This window comes from Myotis davidii, unplaced genomic scaffold, assembly GCF_000327345.1.
Source record: "Myotis davidii unplaced genomic scaffold, ASM32734v1 scaffold98, whole genome shotgun sequence".
Taxonomy (NCBI): domain Eukaryota; kingdom Metazoa; phylum Chordata; class Mammalia; order Chiroptera; family Vespertilionidae; genus Myotis; species Myotis davidii.
In genome coordinates, this window is record NW_006294654.1 from 4,673,031 (window position 1) to 4,694,334 (window position 21,304).

General features: G+C 43.4%; 1 protein-coding gene and 1 pseudogene across 2 annotated transcripts in view; one reads left to right on the forward strand and one right to left on the reverse strand.

The window, feature by feature from the left end:
* FRMD3 (FERM domain containing 3) overlaps positions 1–21,304 on the reverse strand; it is a 231,118-nt gene that overhangs the window by 13,740 nt on the left and 196,074 nt on the right. The window lies entirely within an intron of this gene.
* LOC102763991 lies at positions 3,710–21,164 on the forward strand (annotated as a pseudogene).

Consider the following 21,304-nt stretch of genomic DNA (forward strand, 5'->3'; position numbering starts at 1 on the left):
ATAAGGAGAAAAAACAGAGCATAGCAAAAAGTAAAGTAAGTAGCTTCTGGGGAAGATAATCACAGTAACTAATCCAGGGTCACAAAGACCAGTGCCTCCATGGGCCAGGTGGTTGCCTAATGTGAATGAGTGTGGGCCAGGTGTGGGACAATAGGGAATGGTGGTGACTGGGGAAAACCTGACCATATTTTACTCCATCTGAAAACTTTAAAATTCAGGTTTTATAAAATGTCTGTGCAGTCAATACAAAAGGTGCCTGTGGGTCTTTTTAGGCATATAGGCTGTATTAGTCAATAGATGCTACTATAATAAAATCAGCTAGATTCTTGATGTTTCAAATCCAGTACCTTGCTCTCATTAACAGAAGTCACCACTCACTTTTCTGAAAAGGAGGAGGTAGGTGGGGAAATAAATGCTTTCTTTTCCTCTCAGAGATTTTCTAACTGCTAGTGTTAGATGTGCTGGAGTTTCATCTTACTTCCCCCTCATCTCTATGCTCAAATTATAAAGCAGCTGGGAAAAGAGACCAGACAAAAGTTAGACAACCCTGGTTTTAAATCCAAGCTCTGCCACTTATATTAAGAGACTGTAGTAATTAAGTAATTTTTAATTTAAGATACTTAATATTCTTGGAGCTCGGTTTGCTTAGCTACAACAAAAGAGTACTCCTAACTCATAAAGCTGCGGTGAAGGTTTAATGACATTATGGAGGCCTAAGTGCTATCTATCAAAAAAAACCTATAGAAATAAGATGTTAGTAGCTTACCAAAGAACATTAGGCTACATTCGATCTATTATCAAGCAATATCATTTTACTAACAAATAGATTAGTTTCCTAACAAGTATACTATTATAGAGTACAAGGAGAATTATAGTTGGTTATTCATATTTTCTTAATTTTCTTTACATGATAGATGCTCAAAGTTTCCTACACACCTTTCCTGGTGAATTCCAACAAAAAATATCCAAGGAGACCAGAAATATGAAATTAGTAAGATTATCTACTCTGCTCCATTAAATTAATTTTATTTCAATCACATATGAGAAGCCTCCTGAATATATTCACAAAGCTCCAAGTCTGAATGCTTTTTTTAAAAGGAGTCAAGTGACAGTGATTTAGGATATAGTTTCTAAGTTTAATTATTCAGCACAATTAAAGTTAGAAAATAGCTGCAAATGTTTCTGAAAGTTTCTAACATTCAATAAATGTTAACTATTATAATTACATTTTATTGTAGTGATATAACTATGTTTTAAAGGGTCCATTATTTTCATTATCCAATTTGAAGAAATACTATATAAAGTGAAATAGAATCATGCCCTAGCCTAGCCTGTTTGTATCAGTGGATAAAGCATCAGCCTGCGGACTAAAGGGTCCCAGGTTTGATTCTGGTCAAGGGCACGTACCTCAGTTGCAGGTTCAGTCCCCTGGTGTGTGTGGGAGGCAAACAGTTGATGTGTCTCTCTCACCCTTCCCTTCCACTCTCTCTAAAAATCAATGGAAAAATATCCTCAGGTAAAAATAAAAAGAATAAATAGACAGATAGATAGATAGATAAAGTAAAATAGTGAGAATCTAAAGATACTGATGGAAAAAACTGCCCATTGATGATGGGTAGGCAGTGTGCCTGCCGCTAGTGAAGCGGGTTTCACATGCCAGTCCATACCATTCACGTGATGCCATTGTGACAGTACTCCCTAAAGACACTCCATGCACCACAACACAACCTACTCAGCAAGCTGAGGACAGATGCTGTCACTGAAAATGTTCATCTCATTGCTGAAGGTATATTTTAGTATACAGCAAAATTAGTGGCAGGTAAAGATGGAATAAGCATTGCTCACATTTATTTTCAGAAATCTCTCCTAACTCCAAGCACATTTATGACAAAATCCAAATACTTTAGCTGAGATTACCAGCAGTTTGTGTGTATGCAAAACAGCTAAAGAAACCAGCCAATGGCCCTTATCTGGTTTGCCTATGTGACACAACCTTTATGAATGAAGCAATGCAGTATTTGGTATCACCAGAACAAGTGTGTCAAAATGAAGATAATTGTAACCCCTAACTATCTCCTGAGTTTGTAGAAAGACTCACAAGTGTATAGAAAAGAAAAATGTGAGAAGAGACTTTAAGGACAATATGGCAATATCAAGAGATAACAGATCACCTGTCATTTGCATTTCTCCACACTAACCTCCTTAGCAAAAGACTTTGGAGTTAGGGTTACTTGGGGTAATTTTTTTTCCAATATATTTTTATTGATTTCAGAGAGGAAGGGAGAGGGAGAAAGAGAGATAGATAGAAACATTAGAGAGAATCATTGATTGGCTGCCTCCTGCACGTCCCCTACTGGGGATTGAACCTGCAACCTGGGCATGTGCCCTTGACCAGAATCAAACCAAGGACCCTTCAGTCCTCAGGCCGACGTTCTATCCACTGAGCCAAACCAGCTATTAACCCATTTGACAATGACTTTCCTATTTGGAATCTGCCATTGTCACTACTGCCAAGCACACACCAAGTTGTCAGGACTCCAAAGAAGTCACATATTTGTCACTTATTAACCAGAACCATCCTTCTTGAGGTGAGCTAAACTCTGACTGATTTACATACTTAGCTATACTTACATACTTAAGCTATACAGCTTAGCTATGCTGCCTCTGGGAACTATGCTATCCTCTTGAATTGAGAGAGAAGAGTGAAGCATAGGAGAGAAGGGAAATTCTGGAAAATACGATGGAAGGGAACCCTGCAGCTCTGTGTGTGCCAGGGTGCAGCGCCACCCCGCCCCATGGGCCCTGCTCTGTGTGTCCAGCTGAGCCAGAACTCTCTTGTGTGTCCTCAGACATATCACTTTAGTTCTAGGAGTCGTGGACTTTACAGATGGTCCAGACCCCTCCAGTTCCAGTGGTTTTCTGTGGGGTTTTTTTGTGTGTGTGTGTGTGGCTATATCTTAAGTCTATCAATACACCATCCCACTTAAATCTCTACATATACTTTCTCTGAAAGTACCAATCACCTCTATACAACAAGCAGAGCTATTTCTCCTTTATCTGTTGAGAAAAATGGCGGGAGATAGGGAGGAAGAAACTAAGGTTTCTAATGATTTTTTACGGGGCTGGACACTTTACACATGTGGTCATGTGACAAGAGGAGATGAGGAAACTGAGGCTCAGAGAGATTGTGTAACTTGCACAAGGTCACGAAGCCAGAAAGCAACAGAGCAGGGATTTGTACCCAGGCTTGTCTGCCTCCAAAGCTTGTTCCAGACCACCATGTTGCCTGAAGGGAAGAGGATCTGAGAGGCCCAGAGAGATCCTCACTTCCTAACTAAGGAAGAAGTCTTCTCTGGGGCTAGCCCAACTTCACTGGCTGAAACTACAGTGTTATTATATGAAGGGTGTTCATCTGTCCCCACTTGCCTGGGACTGTTTTCCTAGCAGCATTACTAAAGTGCCCCTTTTGCTCTCAAAAGGTTTGCCTAACAAATTTTATGGTCACCTAATTATATTTCAACTCTGCTATGATTGTATCATAGCCAGTATCAAAACCAAAACAAAAACAAAAAACAAATCACTTGCTATTGTGGAAATTAACAGTTTGAGTTAGAAATAAAACAAACTTTAAAATTTACTATATTCTGAGGTGCTCCAGAACGATGGGGGCTCAGATATGGTTGCCAGTCAGCTCTGGAACAGCGGAGGTTTTGGCATAGGAACAATGAGCCCTGCAAGCACCTCAGTCTGGTAGAAAGCTGCCCTGAGTTCCTTCCCCGATGCCAGACAATCCAGTTCCTCCCAGTACGTGTCTGGGTCCCCCAACACCTCCTGCCGCTGGAGCTCAGAGGAAGTGAGTCAGAACAGAGCCACCATGGGGACGACAGCCGCAGGGCCCATCCACCTGCTGGAGCTGTGCAACCAGAAGCTCATGGAGTTTGTCAGCAATGTGGACAAGAGGGACTCGGTGTGGCTTGAGGAAATGAAGGAGGCAGCCAAGCACATGTTAAGCAGAGAATTCAGCAAAGAGGAGGAGCTGATGCTCAAAACACCTTTGCAGAACTGACCAAAGAAGAACCATCTTATGTTCAGGATGAAAACAGAGACCCCGTCCAGAAAAGGTGGTCTCACACAAAGACGCATTGCAGCCAGTTGAGCTCCCAGCATCTCTGCAACAAGGACGAGGTGGAGACCTGGCCACGGTGGCAGGGAACAATGGCTCCGTCGTGTGGAGGGTGACCCATGCCGCTTCACCCATCCCTGAGTCTTTCACAGCGCTGATCTGCAAGCCCAAGAATAATGTTGCACAGTGCCAGCTGGTACCCATGGTGGAGATAGGCGTCAGCGAGCGCCACGGTGCCAAGCAGCACCTCAGCCAGTGCATTTCTGCTGGACTCTGTCCCCAGCCCTGGCTCCAGCCACATCATCTTGATATCAGATGAGGAACCAACACTCAAGAAGTCAGAGACCGGGAGACTAGAGTCTGTTGCCGTGAGTTCCCTGATACACCCCGGGATCCTAAGGACGAGAGGTCAAAGCAGCCGGTCTGCCTCCAAGCTCAGGTTTACATGGACCTCTCCAGGCCCACAGGACTCACCTGGTTCCCCAGCCTCCCCATGGCAGGAGCGGGTCTGGCTCCCATCCTGGCAGATAACTTCTCCATACCCAAAAGCTCTCTTGTGGACCAGCAATCAGTGCAGTGAAGCTTGGTCACCTCATCTTCCCTGGGTCCCAAGAACTCTCTGGCCAGAAGTACCCCCTGGTGGCCAAATTGGAGATCACCATCCCCAGGTCAATAGCAGAACTGCCAAGAAGGCACAAAGAGCTGGCTGCCTCTGCCTGCATAGCATCTGTCACAGTTATCTGGAGAGGCACCTAAATGTTGCACACCCCAGAAAATCAGCCCTGAGGACCCCAGCAAGGAGGCTGAGTCTATGAAGGTCCCCAAGAATGAAGGGAGTACCTTGTGGCCCTGCAGTGCCACCAAGATTGCCATTAGCACTCCCAGCTCGCAACCCATAGCCGGTGGCCATGAAACACCCTCCGTAGGGCAGAAAGAAGCGGAGATCGATCAAGCAGATGGTCCCAAGGAGCCACCCCAGAGTGTCAGGAGGAAGCACAGCTATAAACAGGCTGTGAGTGAGCTGGACGAGGAGCAGCAGCTGGACAAGAAGGAGCTACAGCCCCCCAGAGCAAAACCTCGTCCCCGCCCTGTCCGGCCAGCAATGTGGTATGTCTCTTGGACCTTCCTGTACACCATGCAGAGGAACCAGATGGTCATGACTCCGACCTCAGCCTCCCGCAGCAGTGTCAGGAAATCCTTCATTAAACGCAACACTCCCCTGCGCATGGACCCTACAGAGAAGGAGCAGCAGCGCCTGGAGAACCTGAGGTGCAAGGAAGAGGCAGAGCAGCTCCATAGGCAGAAGGTGGAGGAGGGCAAGTGGCGTTGGCAGCTGGAGAAGGTGAAGCTGAAGCAGGAGGAGCGCCTGCACAAGGTGCTGCAGGCCCAGGAGCAGGTGGAGCAAATGAAGGAGGAAATGAAGAAGCAGACTGAACAGAAGTTTGCTCAGTGGGATGAGAAAGCCAAGGAGGAGTGATTGGTTGAGGAGAAGGCCAAGAAAAAGTCAGTGGCCAAGAAGATGGAGGAGATGGAGGTGCACAGGAAACAGGAGGAGGAGACACGGAAACTCAGGTGGCTGCAACAGGAGCACAAAGAGTGGTGACATGAAAAGCTGCTGCAAAAGGAAGGGGGGAAGGAGGAGCTGCATTAGGTGGGCAAGGCCAAGAGGCTGGTGGAGCAGGAGTAGCTTTAGGCTTAGAGGGAGCTGCAGGAGAGGGAGAAAGCCCTGCGGCTACAGGAGAGGCTGCAGAGGGAAGTTCCGAAGAAGGAGAAGGAAGAACAGTAGCACCTACAAAAGAGCAGGAGAAAAGTCAGTGAGGCTGCAGCAGCCAGCAAAGGCCTGAACGTGACCATGGACATGCAGTCTCCAGCTTATACCTCATATCAAATGACTCCACAGGGGCACAGGACTCCCCCTAAGATCAACCTGAATAACTATAGGATGGATCTGAATAGCCATGACTCCACTGATAACGAGTTCCATCCCCAGAAGTCCATCCCCTTGTGGGGCAGAGGCACCCAGCTCAGCCAAGCCATCATCCACTGATACTACCACCCACCCACCACACCGCAAACCTCATCAAGTACTTTGTCATCATTCAACAGCTGGACTTGGAGGTCATCTTCAAGAAGAGCAAGACTCACTACCACAAGCACACCAGCTGTGTTGTCTGGAACTTGCAGTTGCTGCAGGGCACCAAGATCCCCAGCAGCCTGACCTACAGCCTGAAGAAGTACTGCAGCAGGCCCGCCAGCCTTCTCAACCCGTCTGTGTGTCTGTCCTTCTTTCTGTTGGTCTGGTGCCCTCCTGCCTTGTGTTCTGAGGGTCTGGTCACATGTATATAAACATAAGTGTTCTTTATGTGCTGAAGGTGGAAAGTGGCCCTGCCTGCATGGAGGCTGTGCTAGGTGTGTGTTTGCAGAAGTGCTAGGCCTAACCCTGCCTGGACCACAGGCAGCACTTGTAAAAAGCTACTATAATTTTAGCCTCTAGTGCAGGGTCCTCAAACTACAGCCGTGGGCCACATGCAAATACAAATATTGTATTTGTTCCCGTTTTGGTTTTTTACTTCAAAATAAGATATGTGCAGTGTGCATAGGAATCAGCTGCCTCCTGCACATCTGTGCCTGCAACCCAGGTACATGCCCTTGACCGGAATCGAACCTGGGACCCTTCAGTCCGCAGGCCAATGCTCTATTCACTGAGCCAAACCGGTTTTGGCCATAGTTTTTTTTTTAAACTATAGTCAGGCCCTCCAACGGTCTGAGGGACAGTGAACTGGCCCCCTCTTTAAAAAGTGTGAGGACCCCTGCTCTAGTGTTTGAGGTAGATTAATAAGTTTATTCCTTCAAACCTGCTGTGGGTTTTGTGAAGACCAGGGGCCTCGGCAGACGCTGGGCCCTGGCCCTGCAGCCATGGGCTGGAGAAGCAAGACACTGCTCCTTTTCCTTGTGCTTGAAGGTCACCTGGGCCCACCCCCAGAGATAAAGATGCAGTGAGTGAATGTGATGCCATCCCTGGGCAACCCTGAGAAACACTTCTCTCATGATGGGTCCAGGAGAACTGGGCTCTTGACACAGCTCTGCCACTTAAGGGAATCCCTCAGCCCCTCATGGATGGTGAAGGGTTGAGCTGCTTAAGGAGAATTAGAAAGGGATGATTAGAAAGGAGATGTTTCTTGAAACTACCTCGAGGCCAGTGCTTGCAAACAGTTGAGATGTTTCTCCAACAAAACCAGGAAGCTGCTAATGAAATGCTTAGTGCTAAAGGCAGCTGGCCCTGGTTCTAAATGTGTGGGGCTGGCCCTTATCCTCTGCTGCTCCAGCCCCTGCATCAGGTCATTGGGCCAAATCAAGCCACAGCCAGTTTCTGTAAAGTTTGATTGGAACCCACCCAATGGAAACACCCTTTGTCTCCACTGCTCTACTGAGGGCAGAGTGAAGTAGCTGCAACAGGCCTTATGGCCTGCAAAGCTGAAAATATTTACTATGACCCTTTACAGAAAAGGTTTGCTGACTCCTTTAAAATTAAACCCCAGTGAATAGGGCCTCCCTCCCCCTTACAAACAGGGAGCTCCCCCAAAAAAACAGGAAGTATCTCCACCTGCTGGATCTGCTTACCCATTAATTCTAGGTATCAAGTCACCCCAGCCTCTCTATTAACATGGGTAAACTTCACTGCCAAACTCTCTTCAAAATTCCACAGGGGCCCAGTGGCAGGGACTAGACCAGGCATTGACATTTGGAATGAATTGCAGGCCAACCTTAACTCAGGCCCAGGCATCCTCCTTTGTACAGGCCCCTGTCTTCAGATGCTATTCTAACTACAGGCATCATTGTGCATCCAAAGGAGTCAGCCTTCTCTCGGTGCCACACAGGTAGGAACAGTAGGGCGCAATTTATGCACTAGGACTATTAACATCAAACCTTCCAGCAACTGGGTGAACCTCCAACATCCATGGGCCCAGAACCCACCACATTGGTCATGGAGGCCAGAGATTACCAATTACTCCTCTTTTATTAATTCCAGTTCTATCAAGGAAGACTTAATAGATGTGTCACCCTCTGGCCATGGCTTGATGGTAACCTGAATCCTGACCTAATTGCTTAAAATTAGTTGGACAAAGGAATGCTTGGTTCCTCATCAATCTTAGTCGAAACTACATCCCAGCTCAATCCTCAGGGGCCATTCCAACCCCTCACAGGAGCTGCCATGGTGGGGACACTCTCTGTGTGGTTCGTGTCAGTGGGATGGGTATATACCGTACACAGTCTTGCTCTTCAGGTGGATTTTTCATCTTGCCTAGAAGATAACAGACTTTTTTTTTCCTTTGTGGAAACAACTCTTGTTTTTGCCTCCCCACTATTGGACATGAGTATGTACATTGGGCTTTCTTACCGCTGACATTCGTATAGCCCCCAATAATCAATCCTTTAGGCTGCCCTTTAATGTGCCTGCTAGTACATGGCATACCGTAGTGCTCCCTCTCCTCCTCTCTTTAACAGCAGTTGTCGGGATTGCAGGGACAGGTACAGGAACGGGAGGACTTGTCAGCTCCCTGACATATTACCAGAGCTTATCCAAAGACCTGGCTGAAAGCTTAGCAAAGGCCTGACGGCCATTCAGGAGCAGTTAGATTCCCTTGCTGGGGTTGTGCTCCAAAATCACAGGGGATTAGATCTTCTCACTACTGAGAAGAATGGCCTGTGCCTATTTTTAGAGGAGAGGTGTTATTTTTATGTAAACCAATCTGGCATTGTCCGAGGTACAACAAGGAACCTAGCTGATAAAGCCTCAGGCATTCAACAAAATATTGCAGATTCTTGGGCATGTTAGCTATCCAAAAAAAAAATGGCTATCATGGCTCCTACCTTTAGCCAGACCTCTAATCAGTAGTTCTAGCCTTATCTTCGGCCCTTGCCTATTAAACCTCCTAACCCACTTTCTTTCTTCTCATATAAAGGCATTCAAACTACAGATGGTCCTCTAAATGCTTCTGCAGATAGAGACAACTGCCTTTTTCTGTGGACCCCTCGACCAACTTCCCCCGATGGGAACTGATGACTGCTCCCCGACAATGCCCACTATCAGCAGTAAGTAACCAGAGCAGTTGATGCCCCTACTCCCAACAGTAGTTGTGATTTCCTAATCGGAGGGAGGACTGAGAGAAGTTAGCTTGAAATGCAGGCAGACAGGGCGGGGGTCCAGTGGGAAACAAAGGCAGGTGGAACGTAGGCAGGGGCATACATGGCAGTTTGAGAAGCCTACTCATAGAAACCAGCCATGGTGAAATAATAGAATGTTTTTTGGACACAGAATAGGAGGCATGAGAAACTAAGGGAGGGCCTAAAGTAACAAGGTATACTAATGCATAGAAACAGGAAAAGTTCAGGTCCATTGCTGGGCAAGAACAATGAGGGAATCAATCAGGTGGTGACACAAGTAGGCATAGAGCAGGCTTATAACACATATATACCCCTAGACCTACTGGCTTCACTGGAAACTCATTATTTGGGCCCCCTCCCCATGCAGGAGTCTGAATCTGCTTGTAATAAATTTTCCATGCTTTGCATAAATCTTCTGGTCCACGGAGCTCATTCTTGGGAGTGGAGACACATGACCCCAGGGGAAAAAACCTCAGCTTACCATTCTGGTTATCACAGGCTCTCATCAACAAGTTATGGCTATCATCATCAAAAAGATAAGAGGCAAATGTTGGTGAGGATGTAAAAATAAAGAGAACCCTTTATCTTCTAGGCACTGTTGATGTGAAATGTAAAGTGCTGTAGCCACTATGAAAAACAGTATGGAGGTTCCTCAAAAAACTAAAAATATAACTAGCATATGAACCAGCAATTCCACTCTGGGTATATATCCAGAGGAAATGAAAATAAGATATCAAAGATGTATCAGTACTCCCATGTTCATTGCAGCCCTATTCATAGCCAAGATATGAAAAAAAAATCCAAATGTCCATTGATAGATAATGGGTAAAGAAGATGTAGTCTATACATAATGGACTATTATTCAGCAATGAGAAAGAAGGAAGTCCTGCCATTTGTGACAACCTTGGCATTATGCTAATGCTGGAAACCAAGATCAACAGTAATTAATATAAATGTGAGGAATCTGGCAGAAGGCTGGAGGACTCCTTTTGATATTCATAGGGTGAATATTTACGTTTTATTACCTACTGCTGACTCAGTGGCCTAAAGCAAACTCCCCAAAACCTGACAATCTTACTGTTTACTAAACATTACCATTGATATGTCTGTTTGCATTCCTAAAAGGAATGTATTCTAGTAAATAAAAGCAGCTGGGAAAGGAGACTCAGCAGAACTTGACTGCTATGGTCGAGTCTTCCGTCTTCCCCTGCCCCCCCCCCCTAATTTCAAAACTAATATTTCGTCTTATGTGTCAATTTTTGCATCAGCTCTTCCTCCAAGCCTTTGAACCTGAAAGCCACACATGCTAAGAGAATAAGCTAAACAAAAAGACAAGTACTGCATAACATCACTTAAATGTGGATTTTTTTTTTAATTGTCGAACTCATAGAAACAGAGTAGAAAAGTGCTTTCCAGGGACTGGGATGTGGGACATAGGGAGAGGTTGACAAAAGGGTACAAACTTTCAGCTGTAAGATGAATAAAGTCTGGGGATCTAGTGCAAAACATGGTGACTAGAGTTGATTTTTAAAAAAAAAAAGAGTACAAGCTCTGAAGTTAACTTTCTGTATTTGGAGCCCAATCTTCTACAAATTGTCCTGTGACCTTGCCCAAGTTACTTAACCACTCTTTTCCAGCTTCCTCACCTACAAAATGGGGGAAACTCCAGGACATACTTCATGGGGATATTACGTGGAGCAGAATACACGAGTGAAGGCATGTGGAGTGCCTGGCATGGGGCAAGCACTCAGTAACATTACTAGTAGCATATTAAAATGTCTGCAACATCCTGAAGAGAAGAAAGCAGTGTTGCTTTATTTACCTCAATATTCCCCAAATTTATTTGACCAGAGAACTCAGAATATCACTTAGTTTAGTAAACGCATGTTACTCAATCTCTGATCCACGGCAACCTGAAACCTTCCTATCAATTCAACTCACCATGCAAAAGGGTAAACACATCAACCTCCATATGTCAAAAATCAAATTATCATTATCACCCCTCCTCCAAAGCCTTTCCCTCTGCCACCTACCATAATCCAGTCTCCCACACCAGCAATCTGAGGAGTGACCAAGACTTCTCACTGCTTGCATCTGATCTGTCACCAACTTCTGCAAACTCTGCTACCATATTCACTTTCAGAGCTGTCCCTGCCTCTCCATTCCTCCATTCTTACCACTGGTTTCCCTGATCTCAGTCTGGCTCCTTCTCCATTGTTGCGTGAAAAATCATTCCAAAATGCCTAATTAGTCACATGAATTCCCTTCTTAAAAGGTTGCTCATGACTTTCCGGCTAAAGATTAAGCTCTTTAGCACAAACACACCTCTCTACCCGACATGTTTTCATCTATCTAGAGGTGCCCAAATGTGCCATGCTCCGTCATGCCTCTGTGCCTTTGCACACTGTTGCCTCTCCCTGGAATGCCCTTCTGCACTCACATGTTTCCTACCCATTCTTTAAAAGGCTGTGTGTCACTTCCTCTGGGAAAACTCTCTTGTCCCCATTACTACTCTGATAGAGATGCTTATCTGCTCTTTCCCAAGGTTGACTCCTCCTCATCCATTTCTCTCCCAGGGATTCGTCTAGGCTAATCATGGTAATTCCAGTCTCATGATGGTGTGTGGTTAAGAAATGGGCATGTGAGCCAATGCTGAAAATGAAAAGAAGGAAAGAGTCTTGATGGGAACAAGGAGAAACTTCTGAGGAAGGTTTCTTGCTTCTAAAAAGAGCATCCTGGAAAGATACAACAATGTCAAGAGAAAGAATCTGTATCTGAGACACCAGGAATTCTGGCAGCCCTGTGATGCCGACAGCAAATGGTCTACGGGGACTCCTGGCCCACTGAGAAGGGCCAGGGATTAAATGAACCTGGGTTCTCAATGCTGGAATCCTTCCCGCCTCGGGACTTGTCTTGGATAATAAATCACCTTATTTAAACCAGTGTTTGTTAGCGTTCTCTGTTACTTGTTGCTAATGGCATCCTAACTGATGCAGCTGTCATACCATCTTGTGAATCTCTCTGTCATCACAATCAATCATCACACCAAAGTCGGGCACATGACAAAACCCTCACTATTCTTCAGTGTTATTCTGGAGGCCCACAGAATGCAATATGATAAAGACAAAAAATAAGGAGTGTAAATATTGGAAAGGAAGGCATGAACTCTATTTCCAGGTGAAACTACTACCTAGCAAGCCAAAAATTCAAATAAAGAGCTAGGATAATTAATCAGAATTCAAATGCAGCATCAACATATCAAAGCAGTGGTTTACTACATACCAGAAAAACGTATAAAAATATAATAGAAAATCCCATTCAAAGTAGCACAAATTAGAATAGTCACATAATATCCAAGAAATATAAAAATATAATAGAAAATCCCATTCAAAGTGGCTAAATGCACAAATTAGAATAGTCACATAATATCCAAGAATATAATAAGAAATATGCAAAACTTGCCTGAGGACATTGTTAAAACATAGCTGAGCAACATAAAGGAAAATCAGCCAGTGTCGGGGGAGACATGAAGAAACATGCAGATCTAGGAGAACTTCCTGGTTTGAAGGTGCAGTTCTCCTCTAAATAAATTAAAATTCACTGCAGTTCCAATACAAATCTCAATGTCTTTTCAAAAATGACAAATGGAGAAAGTCCACATGAAAAATTAAGAAATTTGAGGTTGAGACAAGATTGATGAGAGGGAACTTGCCCTACCTGATATCACAACTATACTGTAAGTTAGTAATGAAGCGTGAATACTAAGCACAATTCAGAGCATAATAACTTTGAGAAAAACTGCTAACCAGTTGGAGGAGGGGGAACATATATCCCGGCTTTATGTCATATATACTTAAAAATTCCAAAGAAGTTAACAGCTTAAAAAAACAAATGTTAGATCAAACTACTATATGCAATTGCCATTTTTGTATGTTAAAAGCAGTTGATTATCAGCAATTTCACAAAGTTCAAGCAAATGCATTAATTGCAAAGAAAAAAACACAAGACACATTTTTATAATCTTGGAGTAAGGAAAACTGACAAAAATATACAAAAATTAAGTAGTTTCCACATGCAGAAGTTGTCGTGCATGTACAAGTGCCTATGTCCCCTGACCGGTGTGGCTCAGTGACCTGTGTGAACCAGGCAGTCACAGTTCAATTTCCGGTCAGGGCACATGCCCAGGTTGTGGGCTCAATCCATGATTCTCTTTCACCATTGATCTTTCTATCTCACCTTCTCCCTTTCTCTCTGAAATCAATAAAAATATATTTTTTAAAAAAATTAAGTGTCTGTCACAAGCTAATATTTAAAAAAGTTGAAAGCTGAGAACAAAGTAGGAGAAAACAAGTTAATGTTTATAAAAGACAGAGGATTAATATGCAGATTATAAAAGAATCCCTACAATCCATAAGGAAAGGACAAAAACACAACAGAAATATGCAGAGTAAATAAGCAATTTCCAGGAGAAATGCTAATGGCCAATTATCATTTGAAAAGTTGCTCACCCTCACTAGTAACAAGGGGCATGTAAATTAAAACAATAAGATCACATAGGGTTAGTGATTATGTGCAGTAGACATTTTCATACTTTGCTAGAATGTTAGCCTTTTAGAGGATGATTTGCCCATTTCATCAAAATTTAAACTGTGTATATCTTTCAACTCAACAATTACACTTTTAAGAATCTATTGTAGTAAACCGTTTTGGCTCAGTGGATAGGGCATGAGCCTGAGGACTAAAGGGTCCCGGGTTCGGTTCCGGTCAAGGGCATGTACCTGGGATGCGGGCACAAACACTTAAGAATCTATTGTAAAGAAATGCCAGTGTATTCCTCTTCATCGTAGCACTGTCTGTTATAGCCAATAAACAGGAAACTGTAGAGAAATTCCAGTGTATTCCTCTTCATCATAGCACTGTCTGTTATAGCCAATAAACAGGAAACACCAATTTCCAACAATTATTTGGTGATTAAATTATTGTATCTCTATGCTACATATTATTCAACCATTTTTTAAAAGGGTACAGAGTAATATATATTTATATGGAAAGTTTTTCAAGTCATATGACAAAGTGAAAATGAACTGGAAAATAATATAGAACAATTCCATTCTTGTACATGTCAATATACATAAATTGGTTATTGGGAATACTAGGGTCAAGGAAAACATTCTATATATTGGCACTTTTAAAAATCTTTTATAAGAACATATCAACTACCTATATCAGTATACAAATAAAATTAATTTCACTTCAAAGTCAGTTCCACATGTGTGCATGAGTATGGCCAATCCAAACACTTCCCAGGATTTTTTTAATTAGTTGAAAATCACATATATAGGTAGAGATATAGATATATAGAGATAGAAATAGATAGATAGACATAGACCTATACATGGACCTAGACCTAGACATAGACATAGATAATCAGCACCCTCTTTCCTGCTGTAAGCTCTGAGTTTTAGAATTTTATTTTTAATTCCTATTTCCCCCAAGGACCACAAACTATGATATTTTCAATGAAAAGGAAATTGGCAGAACATCAGTTTGATTCCAATTCTTTAACTGAGAAGGCGTTTCAGTAAAGCTCCGCTTTGAGCATAAAGGGGGTTCCACTCATCCGGGCAAACACACTTGAAGATTTTACCCCTGAAACAATGAAAGGAGGGGGAGCATGCTTCGCTTCCATTGGGCAATCTGTTCTCATAATCTTCCATCATTCCTGAGCACTGGCGAATGGACACACCACCACTGTCTCCTTCCTAGCCCCCTGCCTAGAGTGTAATTTATTAGCTTTTATGCCTTCACACCATTTTCACTCGATAAGAGAGCCAGGACCCCCATTTCAGGCCTTTCCATTTTCCCCTCACGTTGGTTTACTCACTCTCCTTCCTGCGTGTCTTTATTTTTTTTCTCCCTCCCTCTCTCTTGCCCATCTTTATCACAAACCTCTGACACTAGGTTCCCCCTTGGCCTCCTGCCCAGCTGCCCGCGGCCAGCAGGAAGCTGGAAGCCCGCACCCTTCTCCAGCCTCGGCACGGCAGCCCAGGGCAGGGCACCTACCCGTGTTTCTAGCAGTGATCTTGGAGCCGTGTCTCAGCAGACGGACAAACACATCACTGCTGCAGTGGTTCACCATCTGCAGGCGGAGGCCCCGCCGAGTCTGGATCCTGACCAAGCATTTTGCCATGCTTGCTCTTCCTGCTTCCTCCGTCTCCTCAGTCTGTCATGGCCCCGCGCAGCTACCACCAGCCATCGTGGCTCTGACCTTTCACTAACTGTCCATTCTGTTTTAAATGACCTAGGCAGGGCCCACTGAATGAATCAAATGTCAGTTCGTAATGAGGCCAACAGAAATAACTCAGGAGGGATCAGCATGAAATGGAAGGAGGGAGGGGTTGCTATTTTTAAACTCTCTACTCACTCCTCTAACAAACAATGAAATATTATGCATCATCCTTACCCCAGCCTTTTCTAAGCTATCTAACCAGAGGACCCCATGCAAATGCCTTACGGTGCCCTAAAACTGGAATGCCCCAGAAGATAAAATGACAAGGAGTCAACTCCACAAAGCAGAAACCACCACTTGATTTCCTTTTAAAAATACATATGCAGCCTTCATTATGTTCTCGAGCAGTGCTGTCCAATAAAAATATAATGCAAGCCACATTTTAAAAAATTATTTTTAAAGTAAAAGAAATGTATTTATTTTAATAATGTGTTTTTTCAGAAGCCAAGATATCCAAAATAGTATCATTTCACTATGTAACAATATAAAAATTAATAACGTAGATTTCTTTTTTGTACTAAGGCTTTGGAACTGGTGTGCATTTGCACACTTGGGGCATATATCGATTCAGACCGGCCTCATTCCAGATGCTCAGAAACCACATTGGGCTGCCATAGTAGATAGCACAGCCCCAAACGAAGTGCTGAGCTCCTCACAGTATAATCTCCATCCTCTATAAGAAGATGCTAACATCTTCTGCTTATAGAGAGTAATTGACCTGGCCAAATTCATACAATTAACACGCAGGAAAGCCATGATTTGAACCCAGGCACCCAATTAACATCAGTTGACTAGGAAAACTGTAGAATGAGAGTTGTTAGTATTCCCACTTCTAACCAAATGTGTTTTATTTTTTTTAATATGTTTTTACTGATTTTGAGAGAGAGGAGAGGAAAGGGAGAGAGAGTGAGTGAGAGAGAAGCATCAATCTGTATGGAACCCACAACTTGGGCTTGTGCCCTGACCCGGAATTGAACTGGCAGCCTCTCAGTGCACAGGACAGCACTCAACGGAGCTACACTGGCAAGAGCAAACCAAATGTGTTTTAAATTCAGAATCCAAATGTTACATCTAATTCTCAGCACTTTGAAAGTCCACACTTGTATGTCTGAGGCATAAAATGTGCTTATATCCCAATGAGCGTGCTCAGGGAGCAAACTTTTCAATGTTTCGGGCATGCTATACTTGAAAAAATTTCAACTGATTAATAACTGTGCCCCACATACTATCTTTGCTATATGTCTTTACTGGTACATTTTGTTCACTCTCATTTTTAAAAGAAAAAAAATTTCCACACACAATTTCATCCTGCATACATACACTCTTCTACTTTAAATAGCTGCTGCACCAAGAGGTAATTTTCTAATAAAGATTTTCTTTTTCTCTACTGACAAAACAAAGCAGTACATTCAGGGCAGTCAGCTGAAATTCTTCATTGTTATACTGCACTATGGGAAAATAATTTAGCATTTCTGGAAAGAAGTTTAGAATATTGAGTGTGATATTCTATGCCCAGAAATTTCACTTTTAGGAATTTATCCTAAGGAAATAATTAGAAATGTTGACAAAAATTTTTGGACATATATGTTCAGTATCATTTATATAGCAAAAAAAAAAAGTCAATCTAAATTTCCAGTGGGAAAATTGTTAAATACATGTGATGGAATATTGTACATCTATTAAAATTTTTGTTTAGGAGTTTAATGATGTGGGGACAAGCTTGCAATATATTGATAAGTAAAAACGGTTTATATGAGCAATATGACCAGACCTATATGAAAATGTACAATACGGACAGGACTATCTATAATAATAAAAGTGTAATATGCTAATTAGACCCAACAGCCAAACGACCTTCCTGACATCCTTCCAGATGTCATTCTGGACAACCTTCAGAATGAAGCCGGGGTTGCGGGGGCGGCTGTGAGGTCCGAGCCCCTTGCACGAATTTTGTGCATCGGGCCTCTAGTAAATCTTGAACGGGGAGTAGGGTGGCAGCCAGCTGTGCACTGAGAGCTGAGGACACACCTGGGCACTGGAGCATTTCAAAGATGGAGCATCTGTATGGCGATGGACCTGGGCTCAGACAATGAGAAAATCTCCCTTTGCCTGATAGGTCTCTATGCTTAGCATCTATGAAGCAACATGTTATCTGACAGCCCACTCTAAACAAACAACAGACCTTCCAAAACAAACAAATAGAAAGTAAAAAAAAAAAACCTGAAGCAAAACCAGTACCATTCTTTTCCACCAAATATTTACTCCATTAATTCTCCAGCTTAAAATCTCACCATAGTTTTAAAATGTCTCCTTTCCTTGTATTAATCACAACTAGCCATAATATTTTGCATTTCAGACATTTTACATTTTTCCCTCTCTTGGTACTGTCCTCACTCTTTATGCTACTTTTCAGAGATCCCAAGTAGGTTCTCTTTCTTCTGGGGACCTTCTACTTTCATTTTAAGAAAGAGAAAACCTAGTGGGACCAGCCATTTCCCCCTGCCTAACCCTCACTCTGCCCAAAGGTGTGGCTACATTTCAATTGAAGAAAGAAAGGGATGCAGAGATGTGGTGCCAAAGCAAAGATTCTGAGATACTGCACAGGGAGGATCGTTCTTGTTCCAGGCACTGTGCTCAAAAGAACCGTGTCAACAGCACAACATTCAGATGCCCTTGACTACCCTTCCTGTCAGATTCGTCTGTTCAGAGATCGGGAATGGATGTCTGGGCAGTGGCAAGAGGCTAAAGAAAGCAGAGGATGTGTGAAGAAAGGAATCAATTTTCCATAATGAGATGCCAGAAACACTGATAAATCAAGCAGAAGGCAAAGAGGAGGAGAGAGTTCAGTGAGAAATGCCATTCGCAGGCCTGAATTCCATGTCTACCTCTGTGACAAGCTTCCTGACAGATCTGGGGAGAGCAACTAGCTGGCCTCTGCTTTGTGGGTGACTTGGAGCTACTGGACAGCCTGGAGCCCTGGTGCAATTGTAAAGTGGAGACAATACCCCTCCTCAAGGTTGCTATGACAAGAAAAGGAGACTGTGCACATCCACTGCCTATTGTGGTATTGGTTCCTACATGATGCACTAGAACTTACTAGGTGGTTATACAAAGCAAGGGTTAAAGCATCGGCACTGAGTCTCCTCCTGGCAGTGCTCAGTCATTTTTCCCCTGATGAATGCTCATTCCTTCCTCTCCTTTAACTAAAGGGGAAGATAGTGAAGACTTTAAATAGTCTCTTTTATCTCCCTTCTGTCAACCATCTGTCTCTTAGCATTTCTAGTTACTTCTCCCCAAATAGTAGGGAAGCAGTACTGCTGATTGTCAAGTTTGCCTGATAGCCCTGTCACCTGGGGAAAGTTACATAAGCCTGTGGAAAAGCAGTTTTCTGTCTGGAAAACAGTCATGATATTGGCTGCTATGTAACTGGATGGCTGATATGTAGTAAACACTTAATAAATGCTAGCTATTTTCATCTATCATGAACATCCTATATACTGTATTAGCTGTTTTGGTAACTAACATTTCACAGGTATAGTGGATTCGCCCATTAGTTGAAATAGGTAAAGAGACTCAATGAAATTTTAGCTAACTTCTAACTCCAATTAGAAAGATAGAAAATTATTATATGAAATACTCTCTGCAATAAATTTAGATTGTAAATATCCATTATTAAGAGACCCTGGGACTATCACATATCTTAGAGAACTTTTAAAATATTTTAAATATAATAAAATATGATGTGAATATCTTAATACTATATTTGTGATGTGATGAGTATATTCTTAGTTGTATAGCAAGGAGAAACAGAGGCGGTTCCCAACACTACTAAGTGACAGGACTAGGACCAGACAGCCAGGTCGTCAATCATCCATACAATTCAATTTCCTGGTTTGTAACGTGAGGCAACAATTTCTGTCCTGTCCATTTCAAGGAAATGCTCCTAAGTCTCAAATGACGATAACCTCCATGAAAAAGACTCTGAAAACATGTAGATGCTCTCCCATATCAGATACTCTTCCTGCTGTTACCCCCCTTATCAGATGAGCACTGAGTGTTTCTTGCTGTGACCTGAGAACCCTGCTAGGCAGGGCCAGCATCGCCATACGGTGGTGGGAGGAAGGCCAGTGCAAACACTCTGGAGAATTACAGTAGCAGACAGAACAGAATTCAAACAGCACGGCTAGGATCTCCCCACCACCACTGTGGGGAAGGAGAACACACCTCGCAGGGATTCTGGCCGCAGAGCATTTTGGCATAAGGGCGCATCCAGCTGTATTCCTGAGAGTCCCATACACTGATAAGTGTGGCGTCTCTAACTAGGCAGCCGATGTGTGCTGGGGGATGAGGAGGGTGGCAGAGTCTGGCAGGGCCTCTCTGTCTGCTCTGCTGCCCGTAATTATTTCTAAACAGGCAGGAAAACCCAGACACAGAATGTCAGGGAAGGAGACCATCAGACACTGCTCTGTGCCCCCCGCCTGCCTCCCTGTCTCCTGTCCCTGGCTCTTTTCATCCCACCTTTCAGTGTCAATGTCTGTGAAAATAAATCTTAGATTGTTATTGTTGCTGTTATTATTATTGTTGTTGTTGCTATTGTTATTTTAAAAGCATCACCCACACAGCGTAGGGATGTTGGGAACTACCAATAGTTAGAAACTGGTGAAGGAGATCCCCGTAGTCCCTCAAAATGCAACAGCCCAGAGAAAATTGCTGTTGACATTTGTTCTTTCTTAGCAGACCTGCAGAAGCTTTAAGTGGGGTGCAAATATACTTAAAATATTTACAAGTTGGTGAGCCCTAGGGAAGCCAACAATTGAGTATGAAATTTTAACACTGCAGCCTAAAATACCACGGTGTTGCTGTATATATCCTAGGTGATGCTTTGAACTCAACACTTAAATACTGATTTTTTTCTTTAGGTTCTGACTTTCTGAGTGCCTTTTACCAAGGTCTGAGCAAGCCTCAGTTTGCCTCTACTGCCCTCTACCCTCCTCTCCGACATAGTGCTCACAATGGGCTGCTCTAGAAGCTCCACAAGGAGTCAGCTGAGCCAATTTACAAACTGGATGACAGTCCTTCATTCATTCAGTAAACACCCCCTGAACTCCTTCAGTGTGCTGAGTGCTGGCCCAGACCCTGGACCACAGATGAGCACAATCTCAGTGGTCTTTCCACATCACTGCCTTGTTTCTCTCTACACACCAGTGAAGAACAAGCTTTACTGTTTTCCAAACACAGTAAGATAATTTGAAACATCAATCAATGGGCTTCTCCCTCCACCCCTGCTCACAAAATTCCTGGAGGCTTTTTCTTGATCCTCAACCCAGAGACCAACTCTAACTCACCCAACAATAAAGCAATGACCACAAATACTTGGTCATTAATTCCACAGGCCATTATTCCAAGACAAAAACCTCTGACACCTGCAAACTGGACAAAAGAATCCATACTCTGAGTAAAAGAGAATTGGAGGAGCCAGAGGAGGAAGACAGTGAGAGGCGAGACCCCAACCTCCAAGAATCAAGTACCTCCATTGACAGCACTAAAAAACCTCCTGTGAGACATTACCCAACAGGCTACCCATAGACTGTGCAGTAACATAACTGTCCGTTCCTCTCTGATTTATCTACTATAAGAGGCACCCTTACTCTCTGACCCAAGGCCCTCTTAAAACCCTCTGAATAAAGACAGGACCTGGATACCTGCAGTTACCTTCACTGTAGGGT